The 16,041-nt window shown below is 43.1% G+C and overlaps 1 protein-coding gene across 2 annotated transcripts in view; it reads right to left on the bottom strand.

Annotated features, from left to right (window-relative positions):
- The window catches only part of SLC31A1 (solute carrier family 31 member 1), a 224,387-nt gene that overhangs the window by 38,202 nt on the left and 170,144 nt on the right, over positions 1-16,041 (bottom strand). Inside the window, exon 1 of one of the 2 annotated variants that reach the window (XM_078642122.1) lies at positions 13,898-14,229. The exons of the other annotated variant lie outside the window; for it this stretch is intronic. The gene's annotated coding sequence lies outside the window, so the exon portion shown is untranslated. Of the gene's footprint in view, positions 1-13,897; positions 14,230-16,041 lie in introns of those variants that run through there. 2 annotated transcript variants of the gene reach the window in all.

The following is a 16,041-nucleotide window of genomic DNA, read 5'->3' as shown; positions in this document are numbered from 1 at the left end:
AGAGAAATGATACAAAGGGTCGAGGCAAAATAACTGCACCTATTAATATACGTGGCTTAGCTAGTGTCATGATGGTGCTTTGAAAACCAGGGAGTACACTGTTATCTATGTATATATTAGGTTTATTAATTAGTTTATGTTTTATCTTTAGCCCTGAAGAAGTCTCGATTAAGAGACGAAACGCGTTGGCTAAAAGAAAATCAATTGTGTTTCTGGATTTTAATATTTGTATCAAACAATAAAGAATATATTCCGATCAGTGGAGCCCGGACCTGTTCATTTTACCACTTTTTCTTTGGATTGACTTTATGTGAAAGGGCCGTGGCTGCACCCAGGCGAATCCTTGCTTACAGTTCAATGGTAACCATCCCACGATTTTTGGGACCAAAGGTGCTTGTATTTGATTTGGTCTTCTGTGATTCCAAGAGAGATTATACAGGCCCTCTCCAGCTTACAAGCACCAGTAGAAATCAATGAATCGGAGGCTGTGTGAAAGGAGAATGCTCGGGTGGGATGAAGATACACAGGTAAACTGGTACTTTTCTGTGCAACGCTTACAGGAGAGTTCATTGGAAACTTTCCAGGAGCCAGAAAGAGGACTGCTGTCAAACACCATGTGGATCCATCGGTCAATGGGAGTGGTGGACTCCTGTCCTCTCCTACTTTCCAATAGCGCTATGGCTCACACTTCATTAACACAGGCTACAACTGGAGCAAGGGACTTTCTTGGGCTCTTGAGTCCTGTAGTCCATGCTGTAATCAGCTAACTTAAGGAGCTTGTCCCATTTTCCAAGCATTTTTTCAATGATAATATTGCAATGGCTATGTTTTGCATGTGTATGGTGATTTGTGTCAGGCAGTTTGTTTGTATGAAGCTGCTTCAGGGCTCAGAAATTCATTAACAATAGTTTCACATTTCAGAACAAACACACAATGCATTGACGTGGGAGAGGCATTCAGGTCATTACATTGTTAACCGTGTGCTTGGATACGAAAACAATGAGTTTGCCTGACTGCAAACAGTAAAAACAGTGACAGACGTGTGTGATGTAGGATATCGGTCCTCGTTTTGAGGTCTGGCTGGCGAAATCTTCATTAGTGAGTTTGTATACCAAGCTGTGCAGTCTGTAATTCAGAGTAAAATTGAGGAAACATCCCTTATCCCAAAATAGAATCTACTTTTACAGAATGAAAATAGAGGTGGGTTTCTGCCCCTCCATCCCCAAAACATTTACAGAGCTTTGAAGTAGATCTCCCAAATTAGTCATTTCACTTCTGGTTCACCTGGCCCTCCTTGCTGAATGGCCGTGCTTTCTCAGGCATGACGATGGACGTGGCCTCATGGCAGCAGACACTAGTGCACAGGATAGTAACGCACAGAGGTCAGTGAAGTACACATATCGGACTATCTTACAACAGGCAACAGGAGCAAGAGGTAAGTATAGAGCCTAAGGGGCTTAGCACGTCTTAAAGTACAGAGAGCGGGGTTTGGTTGAGCCTGTAACCTATCAATGGCAGAAACTCTTGCAGTGTGGGATCCTTACCCAAGCAGCAAGATGCTTACTGGGCACACTGCACTAGTATGTGGTTTAATGTGGTGTTTATTTTATTTGCAGGTTTCTGTAAAGCGCAACAAATTGCTTTTCAATTAAATTCGAGTGCTAGGTAGCCCAAAGTCTGTGTTGAGCGGAAGGGTTAGTAAGAAAACCAATTACTGAAGAATGGGTCTCCATCCAACATTCTCCAGACTCTCTCCAGTTCTGGTGAACTTCACTTGTAGGCCTGCTGAACGGCTCCGTTTGCAGCCCTCAGACAAGGGTTCAGTGTAGTCCAAAGCCTGAGGCCTCCCACTCCCAATCATCAACCACCATGTTTGAGCTGTTTGAAGACTCTTTGGCCATGTGGGCTGCCATAGCCTAGCAAAGTGACCTGGAGTGTGTGGAGGGGTAACTTTTTTGCGAATAGCCTGGTCCTTTACGCCAACAAACCTTAAGGAATGTGGCTTCACTTGAGTAGGCTGCCCAACAATGCTGAAGAGTTACATATTTGTTTGTAGTATACCACACAGTATCTCACCGTCCTGAGTATTCATACCACTTTCAGCAACAGATGTAAATGTTCACAGATTCAATCATTCTCATGTGATCAGGTTTTGATGGATGAATGTTTGAGTCCTCTTTCCAAGGACTGGGATCTATGAAAGGCTGACTGCAAACAGTGCCAGGCAAGGGGAATGTAAGACTTATTGACACACACTGCCAGACCATGAAGTGATTTTGTTTGCATAAACAGTGAGGTAGCTTCTATCCAAGGGCAATATCTACATATTTCCGCCATCATCCTGCCTGCCACAAGTAGCAGCTGGGAAATGTGTTCGCAAAAGAGACTGTTAGTATTGTACTATTAGAAAATTATACGTTCAAACGTTAAAATATATATTTTTTTAATTTACATCTTTTTGCACGGTTTATATGCACCTCACATTTTTTCACGAGTGTTATTGTTTACGGGAGATTTAATTTTGGGCAGAGTGATTGGTTGCTGGCTGCCAACCTCAGCGCAGTGTTGTATTTACTCGAGCGAATGCTATGCACACGCGTCGGCAACACACCAAAGGTGCACCTGTCTGATCCCCATCTGGGATAGGAAAGGCACAAGAGGGGGGGAGGACAATGTGCTCAACGTAGTAAGTTATTCCAAAATCAGCTGGGTTCACTTTCTTTAAACCCAACTTACTTTGGATCAGTCCTTGAAAACTTAACTTGTAGTGCAAAATGAGGCCCAACACAAGTAGATATGATACGCTTGCCTTATCTAGTCTGGCTAGAGGTATTGATATCCTGTGACCTAGTAAACACACATGGTGATACTAAACACCGTTTTAAATCTGGATACCAACTGTTTGTCATAACTGTATTCTTTGACAAAAGACGGACTTGATAAAATGCTTCACTCTTATTAATTTAATCCCTGCAGGATACAAGGGTATAATAGAAAAACAGGACTATATATATATATATATATATATATATATCTGCAGGGGGTGGCGTTTCTGGCAAAAGAACACAAAGGACTGACAGAAATTGCCATCTCTCAATCACAGCAAACTCTACAGGCACAAATCACTATTGAGAGAACACATTCTGTTGAAATATAGTTCATCTCATAGACCCAGTATACTAATAGATTCATTTCCAGATATAGTGACTTCTAATCCGTCCAGTGTTCTACAATATATCTCCCACCTAGTTTCTCTATGGCCCTGGATGATAGAGGCGTCAAACCTGCTGTGTTGGAGGCCAAATAGCAGCGTAGTAACCTAAATACTCACCAATCCCAAAAATAGGTTTTGAAACACATGCCATTTTTTTCTGTTTAAATCCACATTGGCTCATGTACACTATAGTCTGGTTATTTTCACTGACTTTCGAGATGATTTTTACTCTAAGAACTCAGCCAAGATGGAAAGTAAATGCAGGTTTGCCTTTTACAGACGTCATCTATGCCCACTGCAAAATGTATCCATATTTTTTCTCTTCTGGTCTATGCTCTTTGGCATAAACGGTCACTAGTGTTACGATGTTCCTGCAAATGAGGGAAAGTGTATGAAACTTTGTAACTTTACTACGTTGCAAAATGTTCCACATAACTCCACAAAAGTTGCAAGAGAATCAAATTACAACTTCACATTCCTCTAGCCAAAAGTACATTTGGATTGCCAATAACGGAAAGGTGATCGTCAAGGGAACTGGTTCTAAAGTTTAATTTCCAGTGTCCAGATAATGGGACCGCACTGTATTTATGAGGAAGCCTGAAGACCTGAGATCATAATAGGTGTCTTGTATTATTAATTGAGTGAAAACATCAATAATTGAGATAATAATCTTGAAGGCGCAAAGAATGAAAATTCTCTTTTTTGCTCCTTCAATCTGAAATAGAGTATCCGTGCTGAAGACTACTGCTGTTAAAACATTCTTAAGGACAATTTAATTTGTTACCTTAATCACCATATGCAACAGTGGGACATCATCCACAAACCAAATGCTAGTAAACAAGCTCTCGCATACCTGACTTTTAAGCAGTCCCTTATGCATATCGATAAGCGTGGGAGGTAGTATTGATTCCAGAGAAACAAAAATGGAGGAGGCAAACGAAACAAGCCATGTTTGATTTAACAAGCCGGGCTCGAATCAGATCACCACTGGGTACCCAATACTCTGCACCCCGGGGATGCCCAGGAGTGGACATTTCACGGGGAAAAGCCAGGATGGGTTCCCTAGCGGTATGAGTACAGCGCAAGGACACTCCTGAGTATCAGTGCGCTCTATAAATACGCCTACATTTACATTTACATATACTCTGCCTCCAGGACAGGAAGGTCAAGGATGGCCTGATCCATCCCAGCTTTTCAAGACAACCAAAAGCTCTATGTAGATTCAAAATGTCAGTTTGTCTAATGTTGACCAACTGAAAATTTGGCAGGGATCCGGCCCTCGTGGATCTACATTGGCCACACCAGCTCTAGGACATGTTTTCCAAAACCTCAGAGCAAACAGTGACAAAATCCATCAAAAGATCAAGTGACGCCAACAAAAAAAATTAAATACAAAAAAAAGGTCCTCCAAGCTTATTATAATAATAATCCACCATTATCCGGAGGTCAGTGCTACACCCGGCCTAGAGAGCCCGATTGGTATAGGCGAAAAATAACTTTTTCCACTGTGGGAATGATTAAACGGCTCATCGAACAGTTTAAAATGGCGCTTCCATGGCAAGAGGTGTGTTAATTGTCTTACTCGATAATCTTACCCCTGCTATGGCCCAGCATCACCATACCAGAGGTATGCAGCTTAATTTATTTTTACTCTCACACAGAACTTATTTGCATTCATACCTTTGATGACACACATCTCCTGGATTCAGTTGTACGATATGCTTTAGCAGGTAAATTATTCACAGATCAGCCTTAATAATCTGCACTGATGTGTTCTTATAATGTCTTAGTCATTAAATAGAAGGGTCAAAATAAACTGCGGAATGACATACCTGAGAGGAACTCATGCTTATTCAGGAGCACTGGGGAGGTGTGCAGTGTGAGAGAATCTTTATTGATTTAACCCTTCTCTTACAAGGGCTGGTAGACAAACACTAGTTCATTAGCAGGTGCAGTGATGGTAGCAAATAACAGAATTTTAAAAAGCTAACAACTGTGTTTGAGGGACAGTTAATGCAAAGGCATTTAGTTGGGCTTCCAGTTCCTATAAAATATAAGAGTATAGGTATAGGCAGCGCTTTAAATGGTCCGGTACTGTCCGGTATGGAGTACTGCACTTTTTTATTTTGGGGTGGAGTACCGGCACTTCTCAAGAGAAATACTATACTTTTAATTGGAGAGTACCAGCACTTCTCAGAAACAAGCAGGTACTCTGCTACAGAGTACCTGCAGTTCTATTTTTCCATTTCAAGCACCGAGTATAGGTAGACAGGTACCTGGTTACCCTCCCGGGAGATTATTGCTCTATACAAATCAATATAATATAACATTGATTGTGCCTGCTGCTCTTTTTCTGCTTTATATTAAAAGAAAATCCTGGGGCAGTTAAATTCACACTGTTTGCTATTCAACCTTCCAACGTAAGCGATATATCTACAAATACCCTTGGAAGCTTGGTCGCCTTCAGCACTTTCCCTACATTTCCGATTTGAAATTTTAAATATGGCACATGGATGATTCAGCAAACACTTCGCTCACCCCTTGAGCTTGAGGAATGTGTGCAGTTTCTCTCGACAGTAAGAACAGAATTAATACATTTTTCCCCGATGAACGACCATGGAGATGCGAAGGCACTGGGTTTTGATTCACAAGAATGCTCTCAAAGATGCATTTCACTGGAGTAAAAACTATATTTAAATATGCAAATTGGATCAGTGTGTGCATGGAACGAACGTTCAACTATTGAGTTGACTGTCATAGCACTTTTATTTTCTTTTTATTTTAAGCCATGTCGCACAGCAGCGCGTGTGCAACATGTAAAACAAACATTGATAAAGCCAACAGATCTCACTTGGCCGAAACCTATTGGCTTTGCGAATGCTTGTTTTTCCTCTGTGGCATGGAGGTGTTTTACTATTTCCTTCCTTCCCCTCAAGCAACTCAACAAATAACAATCACATCCCAAAGACAAAAAAAGAATAGGGTGAAATGTGTCAGTCATTAATAGACATCTTTCAGCTATGTATAATTTTGTTGACAAAGTCACAATTAAAGTGGCACTGCATATAAAATGATTTACATGACCCGAACATTTCGTTAGAGTATACTGACTTGTTTTAATGACCAGCATTGGCAAAGCCAATAGGCCTGAGTAGTGCCCGAGGTAATGGCCTTGTCAATGTGAATGTCTTTTAGCCATGTTGTCAAGCAGCACATCTGCTATTTAGCATGGTTGAAAGTGATTGAAAGCCCAGAATCACAAGATGTTGAGGTGACGCCGAGTCTCTGTGCCCTCCATGTTGAGATTGTCCTGCCTCTCCTATTTTTTTTTAATGTTTTATTGGAGTTTATAAATGACAGCAACATTCATCTCAGAAATAGAAGAGGGGATCGCAAGTATAAACGTAACGTGAGAGACCCCATCAAAAACATATGAGGTTGTGTATTTTGGTCCAATTCATGTGTCCGGAAATGAAAACAGATGCATCTTCAGAAGGGGACCTCCACACCTAGGAGTGGGGGGGGGGGGGTATGGAAGCAGGCAGAAATGGGCTGATGTAGAAGGTGGAGCAATGGGTGGTAATTAGTACCCATAGCGGACGTGTAGCAAGGGGGGGGGGGGATTGTCCTGCCTCGAACATAAAAAAGTGATATGCTGTGGCCTGCGCTGGCCGTATCATAGTGATTTTTTCATGACTTTCAGCATGCTGAACAGCAGATGTGCTGCTCGACAACATGGCTGAATGCATTCACATTGATATGGCCAATAGTGCATGCTTTGCCGAGATTTACTAGCTTTACCAATGCTTGTTCTGTGCTGACGGGGTGTTGCTGAACAAATGTGGAAGTGACAGTGAGAAACAGTTGAGCAGCTTTGAAGTGAAGTGAGGGTGTGGCATAACAGCCAGAGCTGCCAACAGGGGAACTGAGGAACCAGGTTTGAATCTAGGGTCGGCTGAATAGTTTGTGATTCTGGGCAAATCACTTATGCTTCCCTTTGCATGCAACAATGAACGTGTGATTGGGTAATGTAACCAGTGAGCACTTAAAGAGCTCCAATACCATCCGCTGGTGTTAAGACTATGTCAAGATGGAGGACGGAACAAGCAATCCAATACCATATGATCTTGCAAAAAAAAAAAAAAGCAGCAGCGACAAGAGAGGTAGTGGAGGGTGCGGGGGGGAACTGGTCAAGCAGGGAAACAGAAGAGGATGGGGAAAATAACTTAACCCAGCAACAAAAATTATTGTGTAATTGTGGAATGTAACTGGTGACCACTTAAAGCACTCAAATACAATCAGCTCGTGTTCGCGCTAAGGCAAGACTGAGCTACCGATCGAATACAAAAGGATCTTTACAAAGAATTATAAATAAAAGCTGCAGTGACAAGGGAGGTAGTTGGAGTACGGGTAAAGCAGGGAAGCCTAAGGGGACGGGGAGATGGCAAGCAGCGAAGAGAGAGGGCGGGAGGAAGCAACAATAAAGGAGGAAAAAATACCTTAATTAAAGCAGGATCGGCGAGAAGAATGAATGTGACATTGTGGAATGTAACTGGAAAGCCCTTAAAGCACTCCAATATATTTGGCTCGTGTTCGTGCTATGGCAAGACTGAGGACAGAGCGAGCACTCTAATACCATCGAATCATGCAAAAAAAGAAATTAAATAATCATGTACCGTTTGTGTTTAAACAACTTTTAAAAATGCATTCCTTTATGTACACACGCATGCATTTTAGTGGTATGAGTACAAGGAAGATGGCATGAAAACACAAGTACTCCTACGGAGTGCTTGAATACAAATAAACAATAGCTGCGCATACCAGGAGCAGTGTAAGGAGACATGTACTTGGTTCATTCGCTATGGGAGGGCCAAACACAATGACGCTCGCAAGCCATGACAAATGGCATCAGAGAAAATGAAAGACACTGGTAGAAGATTAGTGGCCAGTAAACCCACAGACGGAACACACACATCTCCTCAAGACAGTGCATGCGCTGTCAAGCCGAGACCTAAAACAATAGATTTCACACAGGCGAAACCAACTGGCTTGGCCAATGCTTGTTGTGTTTATAAATGGGGAGATTAAGTGATTTATCCGTAATCACAAAATGAGGAACTGAGGCCAAGGATGCGGAGATGATCTGGTGTCCTTTCAGAGAGAATGTGGCCTAAAGGCCAGAGATGTCGATTATGGGGCTGGTAAACCGGGTTCGAGCTTCGGCTTAACATCCTTGATTTTGAGGAAAATCACGTAATCGAGCTGTGCCTACAAAAAAGAATGCGTCCTTGTGTAAAGTAACTGAGGCAAATATAAAGCGCTCCAATACCTTCGGGTAGTGTGGGCGCTAGATAAAACTGCACAAAAAAAACCAGAAAGAATCATAGTGTTAGGCTGGTTTACAGTAGTGAACATGAGGAAATACATTGCAGCGGCAACCACATTTAAAGGACTACTTTTGCCATGGACACCGAGGCGCAGACAGACCTTGATGACATCAAGACTCAACCTGGCTCCTTTGGACAGAATTTAGGTTAAGCAACAATGGCACATGGAAACACTTCACCGGTGAATGCGGAAAAAGTAAGGAAGTGTTCCGACTGGAGAAATTTAAAGAAATACAGTCCCCACCATATGAAATGAGAAGCAACAAGGTGAAACAGTTCAATCCTTTTGCACAGGAAAAAAATGGCAATGCAATTACAGCAGAAGACACAGGGACTTTAAAAGCTCTGACATGCCCTGTGATAAAGCATACCAGATTAACTTGAGGTCTGATTTTCCAGCTATAAACTCCATTGACAAATGATCACATATGGAGTAAACACGTACACACATCTAGTACCCACACACATGGAAAATAAACAGACTACACATGTGCCAAGTAACAGCGGACGCGCACACATGCTCCAATCAGCATGCCAGCTATACACTAACAGGATATTAAAAGGCAGACAACTACCACTCAGTAGAACGATACAGACTTCAATGAGGGTTTAAAGCCGTGAGGGGGGGGGGGGGGGGGGGGGGTTCTGGATGGGGCAAGCACCAGGCGGTGCAAGGGAGCAAGCAGAGGGAGGAGAAGGTGGGGGAAAAGGAAAGCAGCAACGAAAGGAAAAGCAGTGACTGGGAGTAGAATAGGGCTAATCCAAAATCCCTGTATGTATATATATACACACACACACACACACACACACACACACGCGTATGTATTTCTAGTGTCTTTTTTTGATTACATGAGACTAAAAAAACACTTTAATCTACATCTAGGCGAGACCTAACAAAAAGAGCACATCTCTTGTATTTATCTCCCGGATATGGGTAGTATCACTCTGATGTTCACAAACAGTCCAATAGGCCTGGGCGGAATTTAAATTACACTGCCGTAATTTCTGTAATTTGGGGAATTTCACGTTACCCTTGTTACTCAAAATTCTCTAAATTACGCCACCTTACATATTTACATGCTGTTCGCTATAAAAATGTACCTTAGCAGAGAACACATGAGGCTGGGCCCATCGTAGCTGTACCCAGCTTGAGCCGGTAACTCAGTACCCAGGAATTCCATATACCGGGGATAAGAGATAACGCTGGGGGGGTGCAATTTCTGGATGTTACACAGAAGAACCATGAGGGTTCTCTTATAAATAAAGAATCATTAGAAGAACTGGGCATTCTAGTTCCACACTCTTCATTTTCAACCCAGTATTTCATCCAGAAGATCCATTCTCCATGCAGGAGATAAACCTTCGAGTGAAACAGATCCCCGGTTACAGCAGATCTCCTAATTCCAGTGAAGCAAGAAACTCACATTCTAGCCCCACTGGAACTAAGAGGTCGCGCCTAATGAAGGCAATATTTAATTTTCTGTGGAACAATAGGTTGTTGTGAGAAACACAAAGAAGCAGCTAAGATGTGACCTAAATTTGGAGGGCCGGCACACACAGTGAAGCCCTTCGGTTTCAGGACATGTCATTAGAAGGTTTCAATGTTTTGTTACATTTCTCAGCAAAAAATCCACACAATTGTAATTTACCAGTATTCCCAAATATAAATAATAACTGATATACGGTTCCCAATTGTGATTTTAGTTTGTTCTATATATTCTAAGAAATAATATTTACAAAACAAGCAATAGAAATACCTCCAAGACAAAATTATTAACGAGTATTTTCCGCTCTAAATTCCAAAAAGATCAGAACAAAAAGAAGTGGGAAAGTGCCTCTTTAAAGCTATTTAGGTCCCCAACATACTAAACTACTTTCTGGAGTCCATTTGTTTATATTTAATAGTCCCCATCTGACATCTTCAGCTTGGTCCTTTTTTCACCAGTTAGATCTCATAACTTTTGTTATCTTTTCTCTTTCTTGATTTCTACGGCAAGTCGGCCGGGAAATTAACTGTCCACTTTTCCCTTTTCCTTCACCGCCATCTTCAAAGTGGCCTCTGAGGCCAAATATTTTCTTAGTACTTACAGACTGTGGCGTTCCTTTTCTTATGTGTTCATAAGTTTGTGTTTTGGGGTCTAAACGAGGTGAACAGACTTTTGGTCGAATTTTGTAAGATGATCGTCTTCACTTTGTAGCCATTAGTCTGCCCACCTTGCTCTGCTCTGTGTTCCCAATGTAAGAAGGGATACATTTGCTTACCAGGCTTTCACAGTAGCAGTTGCAAGGATTTGGAATTCACACCCTCCTATGGAGTCTGTGCTGAATCCTCTTTACAGAATTTCCATTAACTCCCACAGTCACAATTAGCGGTGGCACGTGCAAAACAAAGATTGAGGAGAGTTTGTTTAGCAAACACAGGACCCTGAAGCCATGCTAGGGGAGGATGTCACCATCACTTGTACCATGAAAAATATGTGGACGGGTTTCGTGATCGGGTTTGCAGGCCATTCATTCCTCTGATCTGCAGCATTGCTTTCAACGTTGTCATCATATGGCTAAGACGCAAACAGACAATCAGATCTATGAACTCTGAAAGGGCGAAGGATAGCTAAGCGCATTTCTCAATCAAACAACGATAGCTAAGCGCATTTCTCAATCAAACAACTACTAAACAGAAAACATTCTTCGATCACATCAGCCTCATCTTTATCCAACACTGGCTCCATCCCAATCCACAATTCCATTTTAAAAAGGCATTGCTATGTAAAAAATCAAACAAAAAAACGGGCAACCCAAAAAAAAACCTTGTGGGCTTTGGTAATAAAGTAAGAGAGGTAAAGGTGCCTACAAGGGATTCACTTGAAAGATATACTTTTGAATCATGTTATCTTGCATAAAAAGAGACATCTAATGACACTCGTGAAAATAACTCAAAACAACTCTAACAAACTTAAACAATAAACTAAACTAATTACACTCCGGTGTATCAAAAAGGATAATTAAGTTTGTATTTCAAAAAGACTTAAAAGTAGGGGTACAGAAAAACAGTAAAAATAAAACATACAATGACAACAGACAACATAAATTAAACATACAAAAGTATCCTGATTGTCAGTGTATAGCTGTCCATCTTCAATGGGATGAGTCTTCTCTAAACACAGGATTCAGAACTCAAGACAGGACTAATTAACAATAACTACAAACGAAGAATAGGATAAGCGTCGAGGTTTCAGTCTCTGTTATGTCATACCAATGATCTTCAGGACGGATGTTAATCTGGAGTAATTTTTTTACCCCTTGGTTAAAGGATCGAGTGAGAAATTATACCCTCACCGTGGATTTCTTCAGAAGGCAGATTAGGGCAAATCTTTTACAGAAATTGGCCTCATGTGTACCAAAGGAAATGAATTCCTTGTTCTACAACGCGGTGGCGTCTGTCTCACAAACAGACCAGGATCCAAACGAGGTTGAAACCGGTCACTTTTTATGAAAGATACAATTATTCAAAAGTAGATCTTTCATATGAATCCCTTGTCGGCACCTTTACCTCTCTTACTGCAAAAAATAAGTCACCATCACAACCCACGTGCCTGGCAGAAAGGCTCTGCATGTCAAAGAGGACATAGTGATTGAGAGGCGAACAAAAGGAACCTTTGCCTTGAAATGTCCACTAGCCACAAGGCTGGCCTTGGCAGACCGTGGAAAGGTCTTTCATGTGGAATGCGCTAGCGAGCAGGTTTACGACCCTGTCTCCTATCTGTCATTTCTTCAAGACACACAGGACCAACACACAATCCTTGACCACTCTCTGTCCACCTTGTGAACACCTACAATCAAGGAAGCCCCGTGATTGTGACGGAAATTATCATCACCGTCTACACAACTCAAGCACATTTATTATTGTGAAAGAAATGCGAAGTGTCCCACTGCCGCGCAAGGCTTGCTTCAAGGAAGAAGAAACTTTAAGCACATTAAATAAAGCACAACCAACGAGCACTGGCAGAGCTTCAGCACCTGTTGCAAAACCAGAGAAGATTGTAGGACTGGGACATTTAATCATAATCACTCACAGGGTGTGTACAGCACGATATATAAGGAAACTGATATGACACATAAAATTGGCTAAGGAAATAGACACTATAGAGTATCTGGTGAGATGTCAGAGTCCTCGTGACTTTCCTTAGTGGTGGAGACATGCTGCTAATATACCCTGCAGGTAAACGCTGAGGCAATTCACGGTAAAGGTAGTGAAAGACATTGCAGTAAAATGCGCATCACTCAACTGAATAGAGGGAATGGAATTAAAAGAATTATTCATACCGTTGACATATGGACAATGACACCAAGGGAGAAGGGCGCTCAAGGACATCTCTCATCCCAAAGAAACATGGAAACAGGAAAGAAAGCCTCGCCATAAGGGACACGAATCTACGGAAGGAGTCCAGTGTGGTCCTAAGAGGGTTGGTTGGACTCTTAGGGCACACGGGGGGCCACAGCTCGAACATCAACACCCAATAACAGCGCACAAAAATGCAAAGCCCTGGCTTCGGCGAGACCCCACAGTTCTGGGAATGACCATTTCGCTCAAAGCTTCTCAGTCCCTCGGTCTGATTGCATCATTCCCTGCAGCTGGTCTACTTTTTCCTCTCATTCAAGAGTTCTGTGCCAGGGTCTCGCTCTGATTCAGCAGGAGGTCCGTGGTCCCGGTCCACCCTTTACGAGTTTTGTGTTAAAACCTGCATGTAATAGTTATCTGCTGCAGTTTCACCCCAATTCTGTACGAGGTTCTCGGTTCTCTACGCGGTCCGTGGTTCTTTACCCGGTGTTGTGTTCAAGTCGCAACAGCCCCCTCCCCCTCTTGAAATATATCGTGAATGAGAGTCGCGGTTCTGTGTACGATTATGTACCAAACTCCTGGATAAACCTGCCGCTCAACAACTTCCGCGTCCCCTCGGTGTCAACACAGCGCCAGGGCTGGGTGCAAAGTCACAGATAAAGCTGATCTGGTCATGTGGCATCGGTCGTTCCCTGAGCGGACTCCCGTCCCAGAGCCCAGATTTTTACAAATTTAAGATTTTTTAAAAAATTTTTGGGGAATAGCAAGGATTAAAAAAAGCCTCTTTTCGTACTGCTTCCCGAAATGGTTAAAGTACATTTCATGTCCACAAACAGTAGTGGGAGCAACCGCCAATCTAGGTTTCGACTTTTCCACTTTGCCAAACTGCGATCAGCCGCCCCCCACCAGAGCAAACTGTAGAGATTCTTAAACCTTGCACTTGAGAGATGTACTTACGGCAGTTCAGCTGCTGATGAAAGTGGGAGATCGGTCACTCTACACAGCCCCCGCTCCGCAGGCGTGGTGTCCCGATGCCAGCCTCCGAGAAGTGTCAGGCAGAAGGTACCGTCAGCGGGAGCCGCTGACACGTCATGTGATCCCGACACACACCGCCTCTCATTTACTCCACTTCCTGCGGCACGGCCCTCTGCTCCTCCTTTTAACTACTTCGGTCTCTCCAGGCGGAGCAGGCGTGGGGCACAGGACCTGCCTTATACCGAGAGGGAAGTGAAACTGCCGTCTCTGCCTCTCCTTCCGCCCCGAGTCCCGGCGCCCAAGCAGGTTTGTGCAGTCTTATGCAAGTCAATCAAAGGCAGGGTTCCCACGTGACGTCACCGGTCATAGCAACTGCAAACACGGAGTTTGGAGGCACAAAGTTATAAGACGACGCCATCTCAACAGAGGCTCTGTGCTCCAACCGGGCCTCCCATGTCACCACAAAAAAAAAATCATTCTGGGAGTTGTAGTGCTCCCTAACATCAGATTATCTACCGTAATTAATACACTCCATATTCCATAACAATCATTTCTAAAAGAAAACTCCAGGACTGGAAAATTAAGAGCTTGTGACATGGTAACCTTAGCCAGGTATCAAAAGGCTCACCAAGTCTGCCCCTTTTCTGCCTACCCTTCACACACCGTGACAACGCTGGAGACCATGTTGTGGTCTGTGTTCTCTCAACTACTGCCCTCTCAATGGACCACCTTCCTTCAAGAGCTGTTCAAACCTTTAAAGTTTTTCTTCCGAACCTTTGCAAATGGCTCGAAATTTGCAAAAAATGACGATACACATTCTGAAAAGGTGTTTTTTATGACGCACATATCAACTAAAAATGGCTTTTGCTAAAATCATTTTCGTGATAAAACATTTTTTCAGGTTAATTTTGCAAATCTTTTTTTGCGTGAGTTTTCTAACCGCAGGCCACATTTTGCCACGTTTTCAAAACTTCATAACATTCAAAGTATGAAGTGGTCAAAATTTGAAGAAATCTGTAGGGGGGATTTAGATTTCGCCCACTCTTACTTAATACTGTTTGGAATTTGCATTGTGCGACTGACAGGGGCGTCTTGGCGCTATGAAATATAATGGGCCTATATAAGAGGCGAGGTGGCAACACAACCTGCAAGCGCTACAGTGGGAGAGACTGGCCTTGGCGGCTCCCTAAATTTTATCTGATTGCATTCACCCCTGATACGATATGCGAGGACATTTCAGAATATTGCGACTTGAACCCGAAAAAAAAATATCCTGCTATTCCACACCAGCCGGAATTTTTGATTCATGAATTAAGAGTCATCGATGGGACCAACTTTTCAAAACAAAGCTGGGGCCAGAATGGTGAAGGCTCTATGCACGATGACTAAGAGGCAAGGAAGCTTATTTTCTGGTGCAAAGGAAATTACGGGAGTGACGATGTATTTATTGTAGAGTTTTTATGACGAGCTGTGAGTAACCTTCGTTACTCCCGAGTGCAGGAGGAGGTAAGTACACAGCAGAATCTGAAGAAACGCGGCGTGGGGCGGACGGTCTCATTAGATGGGGTGGGTGCCCGCAGCTGATGTTCTGTGATCACGAACCCGGGAGAGTCCGAAAGTTAATTTAAAAAGAACATTCCATTCATCTACATTCCAGGAGGTTCCTGAAGCGTATGTGATTCAATTAGGATCTCAGACGGGGTTGAGGGCATCCCGCAGCGTGGGCCTCGCGCCCAGTGGGATCCACATAAAACACCAGGGCGGGGGCATGTCACACCAAGCCCTAACTTCTGATAATGATTTTTTTTGCGGTTCTGTATAGTGCGAACTTGACCCGAAAGTATCAAAACGCTTTACATGAGCACCGTTTGCTTTACAGATGACGCCTTGATTTTTTTTTTTAGGCACGTGGGGATTACGCGATTTGCCCAGAATCACAGGATGCTTGAGCCTCCCGCCAGACTCGAACCTGGTCCCCCAACTTCAAAGTCGGCCGCTCTAGTCGTTAAGCCACACCCCCATCTTCCTACCAGCCGCATTTGATGGAGACTGTCACATGCATGTAACGTCATGAGCAATGTAGCCGACCTCTCTCCCCCCCACCCCCCCAATGTTACACGGGCGCC

The sequence above is a fragment of the Lissotriton helveticus genome, chromosome 5_1, assembly GCF_964261635.1.
Source record: "Lissotriton helveticus chromosome 5_1, aLisHel1.1, whole genome shotgun sequence".
In the NCBI taxonomy this organism is placed as follows: domain Eukaryota; kingdom Metazoa; phylum Chordata; class Amphibia; order Caudata; family Salamandridae; genus Lissotriton; species Lissotriton helveticus.
The sequence above is the reverse complement of the archived record's forward strand: the minus strand, read 5'-3'. Positions and strand labels throughout refer to the sequence as shown.